Here is a 22,414-nt window from a genome sequence, read left to right as displayed (position 1 = left end):
AACACACAGGGGATCAAGCAGGTACAATTTTGGGGATCCTGAAGAACATATATCTGATTTCATCCCCATTCATTGGCTGGGATCAGTCACAAAGCCCACTTAACTGTAAGAAGTGTTGGAAAATATGGTCTGTGTGTCCAGGAGAAAAAGAAATGAAGTATTATGATCACAGAAATATCTCTGCCACTCAACTCAAATTTCTTACTGCCAGAGTTTCATCATATATAAAAGGATATAATTATACCTACTTCATAGAGTTGTGATGGTTAAACACAATGTGTATAAAGCATAAATTAAATCCTTGGCATACAGCAGGTAGTCTCAAAATGCTACCTATTATCATTGTCATTTTCCTGGAATTTAACTCCATCATTGCTTGAAATTTATTATAAAAACAAACCCATTCAAGGATGAAGAACACTAAAACAATTTTCAATCCAGCTAACTATCAAGACACTTTCCTAATGGCAATTTCTAGCCAAAACACACTTTTACTTTCAGATTGTAAATTCAATCAGGCTTCTTTACCCTTCACCATTTTTTTACCCCTAACATTAGTTCTCTGATGAAGGTTTCTCAACCCTGGCACAGTTCACATTTGGGGCTGGATAATTTCTGGTTGTGGGGTGTCCTGTACCTCATAGGATGTGTAGCAGCACCCCGAGCTCTGCTCTCTAGACACCAGTAGCATCACCACCCCCAGTGGTGACAATAAGAACTGCTTTTACGGGTGGTGCCTGTGGCTCAGTGAGTAGGGCGCTGCCCCATATACTGAGGGTGGTGGGTTCCAACCCGAATCCGGACAAACTGCAACAAAAAAATAGCCAGGATTTGTGGTGGGCGCCTGTAGTCCCAGCTACTCGGGAGGCTGAGGCAAGAGAATTGCCTAAGCCCAGGAGTTGGAGGTTGCTGTGAGCTGTGTGATGCCAGGGCACTCTACCAAGGGCGATAAAGTAAGACTCTGTCTCTACAAAAAAAAAAAAAAAAAAAAAAGAACTGCTTTTACACCTTGCCAAATATCCCCTGGGTTTGGGGTAAGAACCACCTCCATGAGGAAGTCCTGTGCTAATCCTTTGTCTAGCACCCTATTACTCCAGTAGCACACAGACCTATTTGGGGGTAGGGGCTTGTATTCTAATTAGAATTTTAGCAATAGTATCCATTAGACACACGGTGAGTATATTGACCAGTATCAACTGGCATTCTCCCTTTGTTTATTTTAAGAATGGCAGAAACTATTCGAATCAATTCTGGCAACTCTGTTATCAGAAAATCCTTACGATTTTCTCTCTCTGGCATCACTTGCAAATGCCTCCATTCCTGTGGGAAGGCAAAATGCCATACACAGCTCCCCACGACAGTTTTGGGAGAGACTGTGTTGTGGTTCATTAGTTCACGTCCAGCCAGCCCAGCCAACAGCACCCTTTGTGGTTCACCCGTGCGAGTCTCAGCCACTCAGCTTATTGATATTGCTGGGAGGGCTTCATTTGTTTCCCTCCACACAGACGTTACATTTCTTGATTTTTGTGGGTATCCTAAAACTGACCCACGTTATTCAGAGGCATGATGAAGTTGCTCCAGTTAATCAATCCCTTGAGTGTCACTGAGCACTAGTACTGTTTCAGCATGCCCAAATTCTGGAATCAAACCATCAGAGTGGCTTGTGGGAGCCCTCTCGAATCTTCCAACCCATGCAGGTAAACACGATTCCTCAGTTTCTGTGGGAGCAGAAGGGCCAGAGTGTCTCAGCCAGACACCGCACTCAGCCGCTACCTTGCTGGATTACTGGGGGAAAATCTTTCAGTCACATTTGTGTCTTAGCTACTGTGGACACTGAGGACAAAACCTGTTCCAGGGTGCTGTGACAAGGGAGCAAGATGAGTTTTGAGAGCATGTCGTGTTTAGTATGTCCTCAACAAATGCCAACTGGATTCCAGGCATGAAACTCCTCAAAACGTTTGAGTTAGTCCCTCTCCTTCCCTCACAGCGGCGAGGACACACACATTGTTTCAGGCGATGATTGCAAGGTAGTGGGGGCGCACTTGCCGCTGTTCCAAGAGGCCGGCTTGCCTCTCTAACACACACGCTTTCCATGTGAATGACATCTGTCCTGTTGATAGTATTCGGATACTTGCTGAGGAAACTTTGATCAGCAGCGGTTGTTCACGCCACAGCTTATGCAGGGAGTAAATCAGTCAATGAATTGATGATGACATTGTGGCCTCGGTAATTAATACCCTATTAGTGACATCACGACAGGCCACGGGATGAGGCTAGAAGATGGAGGAAGTTTTTTGTCCTTCCAAAGTAATTCGCAAATCCAGTTAACGGATGGCCTTTGTTTTCCCATAAATGTTTCTGGAGGCGTTGTTGGGAAATTACACCTCAGAATGAGGAAGCCCCTGGGACCTCTCCAGAGAGGTCTGGACTGAGGAAAGGGGGCACAGTGGCCTGCACAGCTGACACCAGGCGAGGAGGGGAGACAGTGGACGCCCCGACAAGGGCAAAGGAAAGGGAGGGGTCTGAATCAAGCTGGTCCCCGCTCTGCCTGTGGCTGGGCCCTTCTGACACAGAGTTTTGCTGGCTCTTCAAGGCAGTCTACTGAAGCAAGGCTGGAGAACACAAAGACAAAACCTGTCCTATTATTTTCTCTCTCTCCAGCTCTTTCTGTATTCACAGGCCAATGTCAGGAGGGCTGCTGTCTTCTAACCAGAGCTATCAATCCGCCGGAAGCAGCCAAGATTTAAGCCTCTCTTTACTAGGAGGGAGCTCAGTGTTGAGACAGATCCGCTCCTCCTATCCCACAACCGCTGCTCCTTACTTTGTGGTCTAGGAAGATGGCTATCTGATCACCAAGGACGTGCTTGTGGTGAGGACAAGATGGAGTCAGGAGGCTCTCAGTGCCTGAGTCTGGTCCCCAGGGTCCGTTTACCCCCACTGGCACTCTCTGCAGAGTCCACGACACATTTCCCAGAAGAGCAATTGCGAACCCATCCGTGAGTGTGGGAGCAAGGGTCTGGGTTTAGCAGCTATTAATTAAGGTAATTATTCCCCGGGCTGCAATTACAACCCCAAAGATCCCACTTAGCATCTCCTCCTGAATCTCTTGTTTCTGCAATGCTGATGTCTCTAAAAGATTCATTTGCGGCCACTTACTGATTACATTTACTCCAGTATATTGTTTCAGATGGACAGGACGGAAAGCCAATACAGGATATTGACCTCGGCGGCATCCTGTGATTAGGCGGGCTGCCCCGGCTATCATTAGCCACCCCATTTTATTTTCCGAGTGCCACAAACACTGCTGGTGACAGATCCGTGACCTTTTCCCTAGAAATGTTACGAACCGAACGTGCAGCAGAGATGACAGGAGGGATGGATGTCAAAGAGTTGTTTAAATGCTACGTCAGCACCCACAGCCACAGCCTTGGATTCTGACTTTAGAGGACATTTGGGTGGGAGGGTTATTCGTCTTCCATTTGAACAAAACAATAAAAACCAAGCCCAAAAGATGGGAGCAATAGACCAGTCGTTGCTGACGAAAACGGATACTTACAGCCAGCTCTCAGGAGCAAGTTTTAAAATACTTTATTTTAAACTGGGACAGCAGCCTGTCCCATCAAACACAAGAACCAAAGGATTTCAAAGTGTATTTTGAGCCTAAGATTTGAAAATGCTATTAAAGAAGTAGTGCAGAATTCTCTTACACCTGCTTATAGGCATACTTAGGTTAAATACACAAAACCAAAGGCTGTGGATCAAGTAGTTATTCCTGGAACATAAAAACTGCATAAGGAAGAAGGGGAGTTGTATCTTCTGTCAAGGGAGGGAGAGTCCAGTCCCTCCAACCCAACCCTGCCTCCTGCCCTTCCACTCCCAAACTGTAATAACTTCATGCACAGCGTTCCTATGGCTGTTCTCACAGAGCTGTGGTCTCAACCCTGCCGGCACATTAAACTCAACCAGGGAGTTTTTATTGGTATGAATGTCAGGAAGTACCCTGGACCCATTAAATCAGAACTCTGTGACGGGTCCTGGGAAGTGATATTTTTGACAAAGCTCCCAGGTGAGGCTAATGGCCAGTTCCAGAAACAACTTTGGAAAGAGAGCAAGCTGCCACTATGGGTAAAATAATATGGTACGATTTTAACCTATGGAAATAACTTGTGATTTTCTCGTTAGAGAAAATGCTGAGCATATTAAAAATTAGATAACTTCACGAATTAAAAATACTTGATGAAAATAAAAGGAAACAATTCAAACTATCTATCCTAAAAGTAAGATTTCCCACAGTTAGTGGGTTTATTTGAATATAGTACAAGTATCAATTTAGCCAAAGACTTTCATATTTAAAAATTTTTTAGAAGTTCTACCTATATTCAGCCATGATTCATGGAGGAAGAGATGAAAGGGGAGAAAAGAGAAAGGAATTGGATATTGAAATTCTAAGGCAAATAACTTTATCACTTATGCTTTAGCATAGGGTCAAAGCATTTAAATTTTGTCAAATACGTACGGTGCAGTAATTTAGAAATTGTGTATTTCAAAAAGTCATGACCATCTGTTAAATATAGTAAATGTAAAGGAGAAAGAACAGCACATGGAATTAAGCCCACCACTCATTCCCTTTTCAAAATTCACATCGGCTCATTACTACGGAAATGCAATAGACGTTTCTTTTATATCAAACAGTAGAGCAAGAGTCTTATCCTTTCTTCCCTAGAACATTTTTCTCTGACCACAGAAAAAATGGTGATTGCTTTTACAAAATTGGAATAAAAAGGGAGAAAAATGGGTAACTTCTGCATGACCCAGTTTTAGGAAGATACAAGTTTACCATTCTGCTAACATGTTCTAGGTTTGGGGGAGGTGTTAATCATACCTTTGAGACCAAGAAGAATGGCTTAAAGTAAGAGCTTTCCATTCAGCGCACTTGCTTGTTTCATGTACACTTTGAAGGTTCTTTCCTGACCATTACCAAAACAATGCAGAACGAAGGGGAAGCCTCAGTGTTGCTTCTAAATGTGCAGATTGTATTTGTGAGCATTTGATGTTCTTCTTTAATAACCTCAAGTAAAAGGCTGAATGCATCCAACAACAGTAGCTGAAAAAAGTGCAATGAGTCATATTATAGGAAAATGGAGAAAAGGATACAGGCCTCTCCACTGAACACAATCCTATATTGTAGGCAATCTGTGATAACACCCTTTTCATTTCAGTTCAGTCCCATAAAATTACCACTAACATTACAACTCATGCAGAACACAGATAAATGTAAAAATGTCACAGAATTCTTCCAGATGGGACTTTTAGTTCCACTAGATCACCATCTACTTTTTTACTTGTCTAATATTTCATTACAACCTTCCATAAGTTAATTTTCTTTCCACTGACCATGTAAATCACAAATCAATTTTCATTTAAAATGCCTGACTACAGATTGCTCCTGAAAGCTCAGAGCATATGCTTCAGTGAACTCTCTGACATCCTTAATGTACATTAGAAAAATGTTGTGTTTTTTTTTTTTTTAAAAAGAAACCCTCTTTTTTAAAGGAATTAATTTTACATTAAAATCTGGCATGAGACCTGAGGCATCTCATTTCCCCCCTAAAATGCAGCTGTGTTTTTAAGGCATGAAATCGCATGTGGTCAAACATTTGTCATGACACAATTAATGAATATGACATTTTACACCACGATAAAGTACAGCATGTTTGCTAAAGAACACACACAGACCCCCCTACACGTCTATTGCATGCCCAAGCATGTGGCCATATAGACTAGCTTTTAAGAATAAGATTATAGATCAAATTTTAGATAAAGTCTTCTTTTATATCTGATAATTCTGTGAACGTGGTGAGTGCAGAAAATTCACCTCGATGGAAATACACCTTGGAATTTAGGTCTCTTTTTGGTGGAGGATGAAGGAATTCAACCTCAGTATATCAAGGTTCTCTCAGAAATATGCAGCCAGAAAAGGCCATCATGTGCTTTTGTTAAGAGAATATTATAAAATATCCTATTAAAATAACTTTAAGTTGGGGGACAGTTGGGACAGTTATGAACCCTCACCTGAAAGTCATAAAACAGGCCTCTTTTCAGCTGTTAACCCCCTAATTAAATGTTTATTGTGTTAAGGTACTCTGAATTGAATATATTTTTGTGTTTGATAATATTTCTGATTTCTCCTAAGGGTTTGTGAAATTCAAAGTGGCTTAAAGTTTTGTTTTTTCAGATACATGGATAATATTTCTATGTGAAATAATGGTGGACTATTTCAGCTAAGACGTATTCAGAGTTGTCATTTTTAAAGTACCCTTGGTAGATAATTGTCAAGCAGTTAATCACATGGCCACATGATATTCTGGAACATTCAGAAGGCAAGCACTGACATGAAATGCTGTCCAGGATTCACAGAGAAAATTTCACTTATCGACTGAGTCACATTTACTGAGGGTCCCCCTGAATTTCTGAAAAGCTGCAGAGGTGGGTGTGCACACCGTTTGTCTGAGCCTTTGGTGTGAGTGAATGTGCTGTCATTATAGGCATTCTGGGGGCCGATCAACTGGTCTGGATTATTTATTTTCCCAGTAGTAATGATTGGGGTTTTTTGTTTGTATTTCATAATGTTACCACCATTCTTGTGACCAATAAGTTCTATTTTCAAGCTTGCTAACTGGGATACATTTAGGCAACCACCTACAGTTTTAAAATGTGTGTGATGGGAGCCCCATGGGCACCTTCATCAGCATTCTTCCCCAACTGCCGAACTGGGGGGGTTCAGCTAAAAATATATAACTGGGTATGAACCAGGACAGAAATGATGGATTGGTCAGGGACTTCAATAGCTTCCTTTCATTTTTGTCAAGTAAAGATATGTAATAGCATTAGTGTTTTGAACTGCAAATATTCTCAGAGCAAGGGTTTGGTGGTTAGAAAAGTACTATCTAGGAAATGCACAACTTTCTAACTGGAAGTTGGCCAAAAAAATTGATTCTATTTTATGATCCACTCGTTAATCTCCCGAAAATGTGTGCAATGTCATTTTATGATCACCAGCGACTTTATGATTTTGAGGGGCTTTTGTGGACTGACATTTTTTCTTTTGAAGTGACCTGGTCACCCTTATTCTCCATTCTGATCTGGGCCAGAGTACAGGGCACACTGTACAGGTTATGAAAATGCAAACCATGTGTTGGTGAAGTGTAGCTGCAGATTACACTTGACTTAAACAATACTACCTACTGTGTATGAGAATTTTGAAAACAAAATGCATCTAAGATGTCTAATAAATAAGCAGGATTGGATAGAAATACTCAAGTAGAGAACCAACTTCATTTTGTTACTAGAACTTGAAGGCTTTAATGACAAAAAATGGGGCTAGTGTAAAACCAGCCCTAGAACATAGAATTTACTACAAATGTAAATATTACAGTCCAAATTGCTTGGAGAACAGTTCCTAGTAGACTAAAGCACAAATATGGTAAAACATTTTTGGTACTAAAAGCAGGAAATAAGGCAATACTTTGGCATGGAAGAAATTCGTGTGACTCAGGAAGGAATTTAGGTAACTCTCAAAGGCAGGAAAGATTTTAAGGTTGGGGGAAGAAAACACTGAGGAGGATGGTTAAGATCTGTTGAATTCCAAAGGTCAGTATTTCGAGGAGCAGGACACAACTTGAAAACCTTCTTCAAGGACACTTTCCTCTTATCTACAGGTATGTTTTTATCTGTCGGGGTCTTTAATTCTATTGGAATTAAATAGGAAAAGAGCATTTGGATTGCAGGAATTTCTTTCAAGGCAAAAATGGCAAAAATTCATGTATATGTATGTATAATGCATTTGTATAGACCTGAAAATGTAGGTCCACCTGCAATTACATAAACATTGTAATAATAATATTTACCATTTGAAGGGCACAAAGCAGAAACAAGGCAACTTCTGAAGTGTGCATTCTCCTTAGGTTATTTTAAAATTAGATATCGTGTCTAAATGTGATTAAGCAATATCAGAGGTCAGTAGGTAACTGTTTTCTCGAAAATGCTCCTTCAACCACAATAAGATACCACTTCACACCCATTAGGATAGCGATTACCAAAATAAAACAAACAAAAACTCCCACAAAACCAAAGCAAATTAAAAAATAATGAGTTTTGATGAGGATGTGGAGAAAAACACACATGTACCAATGGTGGGAATGTAACATAGTGCAGCTGCTACGGAAACAGTGTGGCCACCCCCTAAACAATGACACAGAACGACCACGCTAGCGGTCCACTTCTGGGTACAAACCCAAAGGAACTGAAAGCTGAAACTAACAGATATTTGTACATCTGTGTCTGTGGCAGCATTGTTCACAAAAGTCACAAGGTGGAAGCAGCCCAAGTGTCCATGGAGAAATGAATGAATAAACAAAATGTGGGATAGACTGGCAGTCCCCAAGTTACAAACAGTCGACTTATGCACAACTTACATTTACAAACAGAGGCTATTATATTAAGTCCCCGGGTCACAAACATCTGACTGATGTACAACGTGCACTTAGGAATGGAGGCTACTATAGATAATAGTTAAACACACCTGTTCCAACTTACGTACAAATTCAATTTAAGAACAAATCTACAGAACCTATCTGGTTGGTGACACAGGGACTGTCTGTACATACAATGGGTCTTAAAGATGAAAAAAATTCTGAGACGTGTTACAACATAGAAAAACATCATTATGCTCAACCAGCCAGGAAGGACGCATGGTGTATGAAGTACTCAAAGCGGTCGGTCAAATTCATAAGATGGAAAGTAAAACAGTGGCTGCCAGGGCTGGAGGGGAAGGGTACTAGGAGCTTTTTAATGGACACAGCGTTTTGGTTGAGAAAGATGAAAACATTCTAGAGATTGAGAGTGGTGATGGCCACACAACAACATGGACATAATTAATGCCACAGAACTGTACCCATAAAAATAGTTAAGATGGTAAATTTTGTGTTATGTATAATTTTGTCACAGGATAGTCTCTTCCTCTTCCTTCTGAAACTTCCAGTAACTTGCAGATATCCTTAGTGGAATTAATGGGAAACTTTTAGCAAGAAAGCCAGAGGCCTGTAACAAATAAGTCTCCTGTTGTGTTCTGGCCTTCCTTCTGGCATATTCTTGAGTGATAGTATCACATATGGTTCTCATCAGACAAACCAAATTCTGTGTGGACACCCAAGGGCTTACTTAGCTAACCTGAAAATATGCAACATGGGTTGCAAATTAGTTAAGGAATTTCTTAATTTCAGAAAAAACATATGGCACATATATTTTTTTAATTCATTAAAGATAAGAAGCATAATCCTGAAGGAACATTTTCTAAAATTCTTCATATTTTTTATTTTGAAATACTTAAACCAGACAGACAACAGTGAGTAACATAACCTAATACCTGTGTGCTCATCATGTGCTTGTCTTAAATTCTAACGCTGTGTCCTCCTGGCTTTATGCTGCTTTAAAAAATAGTATAAATTCAGTTGAAGCATGTAATATCTCCATAGTTCAAATATTTCAAAGTAAAAAGTATTTATAACTTTTAAGAAAGACAATTTTAGATTCTTGATCAATGGAGATTGCTCATAAAATTGCATCTTGTTTTCTCTCTGTAAGATAATAATGTCAAGCTGTTCCCAAACAGCAGAAGAGGACCTACAAAATGTATTCTAGTTTTCGTTACCAAAGGGGATCCTTTGGATTTGCTGCTGGATTCTCCACAGTTTAAATGTGCACCAATCACTCTTTCTGTTCTTAAACGAGCAGTTGTAGGTATGTGAGATTTAGGCAGGTCCTAAATCAGGTGAGTGCTATCCAAGAGAAGCATCACGTGAGCAACAAACGTGAGCCCCACAATGTCAAGTTTACCAGAGTCCACATTTTAAGAAGTAAAAGAGGAACCACTGAGATTGATTACAATAATGTACCATAGTTAGCCCAATATAGCCAAAACATCCTTTCCACCTATTATCAATAGAAAATATCAACGAGATATTTTGCATTTGTATGTATTTGGGACTCACACCGTTTTCGATTTTGACTGGCCATGTTTCAAATGCCCAACAGCCACATGTGGCTCCTGGCTACCATATTGAACTTTCCAGCTCTAAACAATGACAGTAAACCTCACTCACTGTGCACTTACTAAATGTCAGGCACCGTGCCAGGCATGTTCCATGCAGTCCCACATTTAATTTTTGAAACACCCCTAAAAAGTAGCCGAGGAAAGCAAGTGTCAGAAATGCTTTAAACCTGGTCAGTGCGAGTCACAGCCCAGTCTATTAATCACCATGCTGTGTTTACACACACGCAGAGACTTTGTCCTAATTAATCCTCTCCCGACCATTAACTTCTACATCAATTGAACGCCTCAGATCTTATTTTTATCAGGCCCTTAGGTTTTCAGTTGTATAAATGCCTTATCTGGGCCAAGAGATGGTGCCACACACACACTCCTTTTTGCCCATTTTTTGTCAGGGGCTAGAAATTGGATCTAACATTTGCTTTGACTCAGAATCACTTCAACAGAAAGGGAAAGACGGATATAATTTAGATTGGTGTGTTCGTACCATCTTAGATTTTTTTTTGTCTACATCCATTGTTCAACTATTTGACAAATTCCTTTTTCTATCCTCTCCATAAAAGTCTCCCGAGTTAGGGAAGTTCTGCATCTTTCCTGGTTTCATAGTGTACCAGGCGTGAGTAACGGTTCCGAATCAAAGGAAATAAAACTCCAGTTGCTGTTGCTGCCTGGGCTGCCTTCTGAATGTGCTTATATAATATTTCATCTGTGCTGACACCTTTCACTCTCAATTATTTGGCTGCTGTCAAAACAAATCAATCAAATTATAGCACCGTGTCTTCGTGTTACCATTCCATTGTAAGTTAGCAGCATTAGCTTTGAAATATATGGAAGTATAAATTGTATCTCTATTATTTATTTAATGCAACTTTCTCCCATGTGAGTTATTTTCCAAACACAGCAAACTCAAATTATCTTATGTCAAATGTTGAAAAAATATATATATATATATATCCTGCTAAGAATTTCTAAAATAATGGCACTCAGGGGAACGGAGATGCATAAAAATGTGTTAATGGACCTGGGTATTTGTGCTAATCCTAATCCAGTGACAAATGGCAAGCATGCTGTGTTCTGTTTTATTTTTTTAGTTTTGGCTATAAATTTGGTAAGCACAGTTGGGAGATGATAACACTAAACCAAAGATAAAGGTTAAGAGAGGACCAAATGTTTTTCAGAGATTAATTTTGCTTATGGCAAAACGTAGTTTTCAAGGCAAATCGTTGCAAAAAATTAAAACTTTGTTATTTAAAAGACAAGTTTCACCAAGAATAGATATCATGCTGCTTCCACTGCCCTGTATGACTATAGTAGGCATGAACCAAAGGTTCTTTAAAAAAGAAGAAAAAAGACTCAAACATTTTCATTTTGAGATTTTTAAGGCTACAACTACATTCTTTAAATAATAGATTTAAATCAATTGAGTTACTTTCCAGCAAAAGAGCCAACCCTGTTGAAGCTTTTATGTACATGCTCTTAAAATAGCTTCTTTATACATGGAAACCTGGCTTGTCCTTAGAAGATTAGGAAGCAAACCGAGAAATGCTTTATTTTTTGGTTCCTTCTTGTTACACTCTCTGTATAAGGGGTAAGCAACAATCAAAACCACCAACACGAACGCGTAGATTATGTCCATGAAAGAGAATCCAAACACAGGGAGAATCACGGGGGCCTTGGCACAACCCGGTGCAGAATCATCAGATATGCTGGGGGCTCTTCCTCAGCCTCGCTCTGCCTGTCCCTTCCTTTCCCAGGGTTTGAATAATAGTGTTCCTTCCCCGACCTCTTCCCCAGAAATATCTCCCCTCCTTGGCTTTAGTCATATATGTTTGTTTTTTCTATATCAGAATCTCCAGCACAAGCCCCTTTTCAGTTCCAGATAAACATATTATCAACTGGCTACTGACATCTCCATTTAAATATTCCACATTAACTTGAACTAATAGTGTCAAACTGAACTAATGACTTTGCCTCTGTTTTCTTCTACATTTAACTCATCGCCAAATCTTACAAAATCTGTTAATGTCTCTTAAGTCAGTCTTCAGCTCTCCATCTCTGCCACCAGGACCCCTTCTCCCTGGAGAAGGGAGCCTCCTAGTAGATCAGAGTGCCCATCACTGTGCATGGCTAAGGGCAGACACTTAGTAAATGAGGTTTAGCTTTTCCCTAGAGGGAACTGAGAAATAATAGCTGTGACCTCTCACTGGGAATCCACATACATAATAGAAGACAGGGTTTTCTTGGACAGTATCAGCCCTCCATTCTCTAAACAGAGAGGAATTGGAAACCGCCTCCCAAGTCTTTATCTTCAATACCTGCCCACTCCTTATCCTTCCCCCCAGATACACTTCTCTCCATTAAAGAGTTCTCTTTATTTTGGTTCCAGAGGGAAATGAGCAAGTGAGACCAGTTCCCATTCATCCACAGCAATGAGATTGAGAAGAATTGCAAACACAGTCTCTTCCTTCTTGAGCTGTTGGTGAGATTCTGGGGGCAGCCATCTTGGAAGTGAGCTACTCACTTCCACCAACTCTGACGGTTGGCTTGGAATCTATGCCCGTGTGCACATCCTAGTGTAGACACCCTGCTAGATGCCATTGAAAGCCCTGATGGATTTACAGCCTTATTATGTGCAAACTGGGGATCACATTACTTTCCTGCCTTCTGCTTTGAAAATAAATGCTTTGGCTTTGCTTTGACATTTATGTGGCAGCTGGAAACCATTATCCTTTGACAATGCTTTATTCCATTGACAGTATCTCTTAAATACACAGTAGACTAGTCATATTCCTCATTCATGTGCTTCCAGTTTAATCCATGCCCCAGTGACTCAGTGACGCCTGCTTCAAGGATAATGTACTGCACAACAGGCTCTCCAGGTATTTTAAATAAAAAGTCTGAAGCCTTGGAGATACAGAGGTTTGAAAAACTGCCAAAGTAAGACACATCGCAACTACTTTTCATAACTTCTTTATGGTGGATTTGGTATTATTGTATGGCGTGTCATGTGGGGCTCTTCTGAGTAACACTGCAAATATGAATTTATGCACCAGGTATTTTTAATCCTGAACTCTGTGACAGCAAGCCACGTATCATTGCATCCCGAGAGCCAGGGTCCTGTCTCCTCATTCCTGTCACAGCTACTGCATTGCCCCTTTCGGGTACCAGGCCGTTCAGTGCACTTTCTCACCCAACCCACTCCCTTCCTCCCTGCCAGCGATTTCTCCTTCAACCAATAAAATCAAGCACATTTAAAGACAATTTTATTAATATTAAATATTGTTCATACATAATGAATGCATAGAATTGCTTTGTGGTTGTCTTGTTTTGAATTTGAGAATTGATGTACTTTGAGTTGAGTGTTGCTTTTTTTAAAAAAAACGGTTAGAAGGTCACAATTGCAGACTCACGGACTGAACCTTAGCAATGCGAGGAATGACGTTTCACTTCCTCGCAGTGAAAAGAATTCTGATTTCAAAATGAAACTTATTAATGTAGATACTTGAAAATATGCAAATCACAAAAAGAAGAATGCGATCACCTATAATCTCTCACTGTCTAGAGTTTACCAGTAATATAACAGTTTGTTCTATGCAGTATTTCTATGTTATCATTTCCTATCTCTGGGAGGTGTGTGTGCACACTTGGGCTTCTTTTAAACAACTGAAATCAAATTATATGTATTTGAAATCTTTATTATTTTAGTTTTAGCTTCTGTATCTAAGAAATTGAGCCTGAAGCACTCTTTAATAGAATAACTTGAGTTTCTCATTTCCACAAGGCTTTTCCTAGCTTTAATTTCATTAGCAGTTTGGTACTCAGACCTTTTTTTAGTGTTTCAGAATAACTTGGTATTTTATTAAGCACAAGAACATCCACTTATCTTTTACCTTTTTTATGAAGAATTGAAATCTGTTTTACACACGGTAAACTTTCCTCCGTTGAGCCACAAATATGACAAACACAATAGTCATCTAACCACCCCCGTGATCAAGGGAGAGAGCAGCCGCATCAGCCCCCCAAATTCCCTGGGCCCCTTTGCAGCCACCTGCACCCCCACCCCAGCAACTGTGGGTCTGCTTTCTGTTCCTTAATTTTGCTTTTTCCTGGATGTTACATAAATGAAATCTGAAATCATGCCTTCTATTTCCTCATTTTCTATTTTAAATAGTCCTCAATTGTTTCAGGTATTTATAATCCATTTTTACAGTTATCATTTAAATACTGAAACTTTAAGAAATTATTCATGTGTGTGTCACAAGGATCCACATGGATGGCCCAAACAACCTAATGAGTTCACCTAGGGAATTGAAGAATCTCAGTGTTGGAAAGAATCTTAAAGGTTGCTTCAGTCAAATATGTGTGCAGTGTCTCCTCAGCGCAAAGGCTTTGAACAAAGTAGCACCTTGTTACATGGCTTCCAATTCGGTGTCCCTCCTCCCTCCTTTTAGGATTATCTTCCTCCCCCTCGCCTCTGACAGCAGGCTGGACTAGACACTTGCCGGGCCACCAGCATGTGACTGGAAGTGGCATGCACTGTCCCTGAGCCAAAGCTGTAAGAGCCACCACGGTTCTGCCCCTCTCTACTCCCACTGCAATGAGAAGGGCATGTCCCAGGTGGGGGTTGCTTTCTCAGCCTGGATCCTACAATGGAGAAGCTGTGCCGCAGAGTCACTGTCCATCTGCAGCCAACGTGTAACATGAAAAGCAAAGAAACAAGCCTTTTACTGTGGACAACACTGTGACTTTGTGCTTAACACTTAGGACTTCTTCCTGGGACACAACTATTGCCTGGATTAGTCTCCTGTGTCTCTGGGTCTCCCCATGGTGTACAGCCCATGACTGAGGACCTTGCACAAAGCCTCAGGCACCCTTTCCTTCACCCTCCACGCTGTCACCTGCTCTATTCCCCCATTAGTATGTTATGTACATACTTTAAGGGACTTTCTTCGTTTACTGCTCTTAACACCTTCAGATGAAAGCCTCCTAGGCTATGAAAGTTCAGTTAAGTATTTATTGAACAAATGAATAAACTACATGTTAGTAGAAAACAAAAATGAGTCTTTTTCTTGTCAAATTGATATGTTTTGTCATATTATTAACTAATTAAAACTATGTAACTTGGTAGATAGTTTTGGCTTGTCCTGTAGTTCTAAACCTTAGTCTGGATTTCTTCTTTTTCTCATAAAGAACTTTTGGCCTTTCATGCTTTTTATATTACAAGCTGCTTCAAATCCTTTGAATTACTCCAGCATAAGTAAGTTAATGCAAATGCATAGCCACAAAAACATCATAGATGTTTTTAAGTATGTTCATCTCTCATAGCATGCCCTGTGTGACCATTCTTGCACACAGGAGAGTCCTACAAGATCCCAGGTATTGCTCCCTTCCTTTTCCTGCAGTCTGTTTTTTTGCCATCTTGGACTACTAATTTTCACTCGAACAATGGCCAAAACTATTCATAGGACCCAAAGACTATTTTTTTCATGCATTTCTCTCTATACTGAAAACTCTCTTCTCTTTGTTTGAGTAAACCCTACTAATTATTTAAAACTCATCCATCCATCCACCATCCATCCATTCACCCATCCATCCATGCTTAAGCACCTTTTATGAGTGATCCAGGCACTATTCTTGGTCCTTGAATCAAATAAAGATGCCTGTCACATGACTTCTATTCTAAGGACACAGCCAGAAACAACACACATTATAAATACATTATATACAGAGATTTTCCTTGACAGCACCAGAGCCAAGTGTCACAATGCTGTCACCACTGCCCAGTAAGCATCATCCAAAATACTTAGAAAAGAAGAAAGAACAGGACTCCAACATTTTTTAGACTTTGTAGAAGGTATGAAATGTTAGAGGAAAATTAAATAGAGAAAATAGGTAAGGGGGACAAGAGTGCTGGGGTAGAGGAGGAAAAAGGAAGGAGGCTTGATGTTTTCTGGGGACTGAGTGCTTCAGGCAGAGGGAATAGCCTGTGCAAAGGCCCTGGGGCAGGAGTGCATTCAGAGAACACCCAGGAGGCGAGAGTGTCCTCACACCAAGGCTGACTGATTGGAAAGAGAACGGTGTGGGGGTGAAAAAACAAATAGTCTCAAGATGTTCATCTTGGAGAAAAACTTTGGCACATGAAACTGACTGGATGCAAAAAGATCAAGTGTTCTCTTTTCTGAAAGGCGTGCATCTCCAAAGGAACTGCTCATCTGTAACTGTTGGAATCTTCAAGCAACGCATCAGACCCCAAACTTCCAAAACCATTCATGGACTGAGACTCCTCAGAGGACATTATATTGCTCAACTTCCTCATCAGATGTGGCCAAGGGAGATAACAGAGACTCTCCCAGGGGTATAACCAACAGCCAAGGAAAAGAACAGCCAAAAGAGCTTCCCCAAGACCATCAGCCAAGGAACCTCCATGTGACGTTCATCAGAATGGCTAGGGATAAACAAACCATGACATAGTTTTAAAATGAAACACTACTTGGAAATTAAAGGAAAGGAATTACTGATATACACAAGAACATGGACGAATCTCAAAAACATTATGCCAAGCGAGAGAAATCAGACACAAAAGAACACACACTGCATGACTCTATTCATAGGATGCTCTGGAACATCTAATCTATGCTGACAGAAGGCAGACAGGGGATCACCTGCTGGAGGGAGGGGATCGACTGCAATGGGACACCAGGGAATCTTTTGGGGCTACTGAAAGGTTTTGTGTATTGACTGTGGATGGAAGCTGCATGATGATGTGCAATTATCAAAACTAATTGAACCGAGCCCATAAGGTCCATGCATTTTCTTGTATGTAAATGACATCTCAGTGAAAGCAACAACACAAACAAAAGGAAATGTGGTGTACCTTGCACAGGAAATCCCTAATTCCAGAACTATTGCCACGTAATTTATTATGTACGGACTTTAATTTGAAAAGCCAAAAAAAAAAGGAGGGCAGATTTCCTGCCAGAGCTAAGGGCAGGAAAACCGTCTTTGGCCTTGATTCTTTCAACTCGCCTTGAACATAATTGCTTTTCCATGTTCAGGTAAAGTAGCAGCACTCTCTAATGTATTTTTAGCCATTAATTTAAATGTTATGCTTGACTTAACTGGAATGTTCACACTTTGATATAAATCTCCTACATAGCACATATATATTCCCCATTTATGTTGCCTGCATGATTAGTAGGTCATTCTGGCCCGTGCTATGAGAATAAGTCACTAATCTGAACCATCTATCCTACAGGTAGAGCCACCTAACTGTCCCATTAACCCCTGTGCTTCCTGTTGTCACTCACATCAAGGCTGGATATATCCACATTTCCTGTCTAAGTTTCAAAAAGTCATAAGATCTGACACATTCTTCTGAGTTCCATAGAGGGGACTTTATTTCACCACATCAACTACTAATCTCTGTTTGGAACTGTATGCTACATTTTAGTACAGCTATCTCATTCCAAAGTAAGGAAAAATGGAAGACACAGTATGTGACAGAGTGACCTTAGTCATTTTCTTTCTTTGAGGTTTGTAGTCATTTTTAGTCTTATTTTATAAGTAGAGACTTGTTAACAATCACCTGAAACCAACGCCCTGTAAGTGTGGGCCAAAGGACGCGGGCTGGGGGGTGGCCCAGTGTAGGTGATGATGAGAGAGGCGAAACAGGCGGGCACGGAGCTTTACCTACGTCACGGATGGACACAGGGCCTTGAGGACTAGGTCATTTCTGGGTCTTATCTGGATGCTGACTAGAGCACTTCTGGGCTTGAGTTCCCAAGGAAGTTCCATTCCTTAAAAATAGAACCTAAATGCCACCCCCATGGTATTGGTATTTTCCAAGTTCAGAGTTCATTTCATTTTCACTGAGGTCCTACTGACCTATACAGTTTCCATGGATGGGTCCAAGTACAGGCTGCCATACCCACTGCCCCTTCTGCTGCTGAGAGCAGCCCAGCATGGATCTTAAACAGGCTTGTCTATGTTCCATTCCTGATAGTCCTGGATTCCCTCTTCCCTGCCACATTATAGCTGATAGGACAGGATTGGACACTTCAGGATAGGGGCAGTTAATCTCCAGTCTGGCCAGTGACATCTGAGTTTGCCTAAAATAAAAAAAATTTGGCCCAACAGGTAATTTTTATCTTGGATAGTTTGAAGTTTAGATGGACATGGAGATGAAGATAAAGATGAAAATGACAGAGAGAGAATTGGAGGGTTCCCGGAAAGTAAACCATTAGAAAGAAGCCAGTACTCAGAAGACACAAAACGGAACATGAGTGAACCAAAATTATCAGTTAGTGAAAAGCCGATCAATGGAGTAGAGAAATGTCCAGGAGGGACAAGAGAAGAGGGGAGGCAGGTTATTAGTCATCCTAGGCATGGGGTCAGACACCTGCATCCTGCAGAGGACAGGATGATGCAGCCTGCAGGTTGGCCGTTCTCCGGATCTTCTAATGCCCAAATTTCATTCCAGGCTAGAATGAGACTGGACTATAGGAATACTCCTAGGATCCAGGGAGATTTCCAACTCCTGTGTATCTCCTCACAATAACATCCCATCATTGATAAGAAAGGAGTGAAAGTCTTTCTTTTAAGGAAAGATCTGAGGAGAAAGAGGCAACAGTCCTCACACCATGCAGACAGGCTTCCCGCAGGACAATGTGGGCTGCTTATCAGCAGTGAAAAGTTTTCACTGCATAATATCTCAGAGCAAGGGTATCAAGAATGCCTCCATTATTCAAGAGAGCTGCTCATGGTCTTGGGGACACAAATGTTCCATCAGAAGTAAAAATGTTCCCACCTAAGTAATTCCTTTCAGTCATTATCCTTATCTAGAAGTGCAGGTGGTAAGCAAAAGCAGACTTCTGAGGACATCACCTTCACGGGGGCCCCACTACCACAAGACTCTCAGAATCTGGCAGAGCAGCTCCTGGTGATATCCACATACTATGGACTGAATGTGTCCCCCCAAAGTCATATGCTGAAATCCTAATCCCCAAGGATTTGGTATTAGGATGCAGGGTCTGGAGGGGCTGATTGGATCCTGAGGGTGGAGCCTTGGTGATGGGATTAATACCTTTAGAAAAGGGCTCCCTTGTCTCTTCTGTCCCTTCTGCCACTCAGTGGGAGGACACCTGATATGACCAGAAGGTGGGTCCTCACCAGAGCTGAATCTGCCTTGATCTTGGACTTCCCAGCCTCTAGAACGCTGAAAAATAAAATCTCTTCTTTACAAGCAATCCGATCTATATAATATTTTTGTTATGGCAGCCTGAACAGACTAAAGTAGAGAGATGTGCCCAATGGATTTTGTTGAATTTCCCTAGACCAGCATTTGTTAAAATTTAATGTGTATAGAAATCACCCAAAGCTCTTTTAAAAATGCAGGTTCTGTTCAGTGGGACGGGGAGGAGCCTGAGCTGCTCTGTTTATGATGAGCTCCCATGAGGTGCTGATGCCGCTGACCTGGAGACCAGGTTGTGAGCAGGAGATTGTGGTATGAGCCCCGCTGTCTGAGTGGAGAAAAGCTGCTCTCCTTGTCCCCATCACGTCATGAGTGCTCATTAAAATACACATGTGAATCACAGCCTTGGAGGCTCTGAGAGCTGTTCCATGTTACTTGACAGGGGACATAAATGAACAGGTCTCAGTCACTTCAGTAAAAAGGAAAATATTTGAATACTTATCCCTGAATTTCAAATCATTAAGAAACTGAGGTCAGACATTTTCCCCCCCTTCTTCTTAGCAGATGTGTAGTTCAGACAGGGTGGAGGGCTGGGTAGGAAGATTGGAGAAAATTCCAGTTGGCCCAGTTGTTTTATGAATAAAAGCTTAACATTTCACGGTGAGGAAAAGGAGGGCTGTTCGGGACCAAGAGCCGCACAGGGGAACAAGCTAGACTTCAGATGAGTCCCTCCCCTTCACATGGACCAACCAAATCTGTTTTATAAAACCACTGGAGAGGGCAGAGTGTCTATTACAGATACGCAGACTTACCAGACATTTTAAAAGACTGTGAAAGGCTTGGGCTGAAGTATTTGTGTTTAGCATTTAGGGACAGGCCACGGGAGAGCGCTGACGGCCTTCTCTCATGGCTGATGATTATACAACTCTAAGGACTCCTTCTGAGGCATTGATAGCACATTTGTAAGACTGCCGTCTTTAAGAGAAGATGAGACCTGAAGATTTCTTGAGGACTGGCTCAGTCTCAAAGTCAGCTAGGACCCCTGCAAATAACCTTCCAGCCTGCCAGGCATGCACCTACCACCCAGAGGGTCCCACTACCATCTGAGATATAACCTGGGACATTATCCAAGCTATAGATGGTGCCTAGGGATTCGAAGGCTGAAGTAAGTCACCTAAAGGTGGCTAGATCAGCAGTCCTTGGGTTGGCTGCTGGAGGACTGGTCACAAGGACTGCTGGCTTTGCCCTTCAAGTGGTGGACATTGATCTTGGGCACCCTGGAGATAAGAGACTTCCCTGGTTACCATCCTTACTGCCCTTGGACTTCTCATATGGTGGCCAACTCTTTCTGGTCTGCCTGGGCTTTCCCTAATTTTAACAGTGAAAGTCCTGGGAAATCTCCTAGTCTCCAGAAAACCAGGATGGTTGGTCACTTTGCTTTTCAGACTAGTGAGGTCTAGGTGGTGAAGAGATCAGATGGGAAGATATGAAAGGGACAGAAAAGCCCAAGGAAATCAGAAGGTGGGTCTTTCCTGGATCCTGACAGTGATTTGGGAATTGGGACTCATTCAGAAGCATATTAATGAAGAAATGTTGGAGGAGGGGCTTGATGTTAGAACCAATTAAGAAGCTTTCCCTATAACCAGCCGGCTGCAACTGGGAGATGTTTTATTTTAATGACCTTGTCACCTCCCATCCAACATCGTATTTCAAAGATGAGAACACAGGGGGAGATAATGCTGAGAGGGAAATTGTGTCAGCAGCACCAAGAGATAAAAAGGATTAGCGCTTTTGTTTGCTCCTACTTAGGCCACCAAACTCTGGGGTTCATTTTCTGAAACCAAAAGTTCCCGGAAGAACCAAATTCCAAATGATAAAACTCACATGTAGGTTTGACAATGTTATCAAAGACAAATGTTATCAAAGACATCCACGCAGGACTGGTCACCAATTTTTAGTACCTTCACATAGCAGGTACTAAAATCCTAAGAATATTGACCCATAATAAAAATATAACAAGCCTGATATTTTTGACTCTACTGTTGGCATCTGTCTTAACCAAGCAGGATTAATTTGTGGCCTTGGAGCTCTGTGAGCTTATGTTTATTTATAATATTCAATATTCCCATAAGCACAAATGTTCCAAATGGAAGGTTGCATTTTGATAATGCCCATTTCTTCATTAAGATTTCATCATCCACCTACATTAAAAAGCCTCTCCCTTCACTCTGTTGCCTCTGCTTTCACCTTGTGTATTCCTGCTTTATTTGCTTAATCTTGAGATCCTGGCTTCCCAGGCACTCTCAAATTTGAAACAAGCAAACTTTGTGCATTAGTGTATCCTAGGCATGCATGATTTATAAATGGCAGGTTTCTTGGCACAATTTAATGGTACAAGAGAGACTTTGTTTTAAACATTAACATGAAAGTCAAAAAGTGGCAACAATGGGCAGGAAAGCAGGACACACAGGTGGAAACACGTTCAGGTCAAGAGTTAACCAGTGCTCACTTGCCTTGTTTCTTAGTCTGTGGACTGATGCTCTGGTCCATTTAATAAATTATGCGGATCCCTGACATTTCACCAACTGAAAACGTATTTTAAATTATTATTCTGATAACTGACTCAACCAAGCCCACATTCGGCAAAAACTTTAATTGTTAAAGTTTATAGACATGAAGGAAACAAACATCTGTGACTAGTGCAAAATAAATTCCTTTTCTCCTTAGTGGGAATCCTATTTATATTCAGGCCATTTCCACCATCATAATTCTTCATCTGACAGAATCTTTTGTAAATCAATCTGTCAATGTTATCAAATCTTTTAAAGAAAAGTCAAAACCTTCATAATATCAAGACAAATAACTAATCCTGAGTAAAATTAGAGTCCATTTCCTGTTACAGGCCCAGGTAATTCATATAAAGGCTCAGCAGACAAATCTATTTTTTTCTCATTACAAAATATGGGTTCAAATAATATAATTTTTATTACATAATTATAACTAAAATATTCCTGGTCAGCAAAATAATCATTAATTAATTATTCCAAATGATATCTTACATGGGAGATGTTTCAGCCACTTCACACACAAACAATGTCTGACTTTTCTTTACACAT

General features: G+C 40.9%; 1 protein-coding gene across 1 annotated transcript in view; it reads right to left on the bottom strand.

Annotated features, from left to right (window-relative positions):
- POU6F2 (POU class 6 homeobox 2) overlaps positions 1-22,414 on the bottom strand; it is a 478,769-nt gene that overhangs the window by 228,642 nt on the left and 227,713 nt on the right.

Source organism: Otolemur garnettii, unplaced genomic scaffold (genome assembly GCF_000181295.1).
Source record: "Otolemur garnettii isolate 467f Iridium unplaced genomic scaffold, OtoGar3 scaffold00119, whole genome shotgun sequence".
In the NCBI taxonomy this organism is placed as follows: domain Eukaryota; kingdom Metazoa; phylum Chordata; class Mammalia; order Primates; family Galagidae; genus Otolemur; species Otolemur garnettii.
The sequence above is the reverse complement of the archived record's forward strand: the minus strand, read 5'-3'. Positions and strand labels throughout refer to the sequence as shown.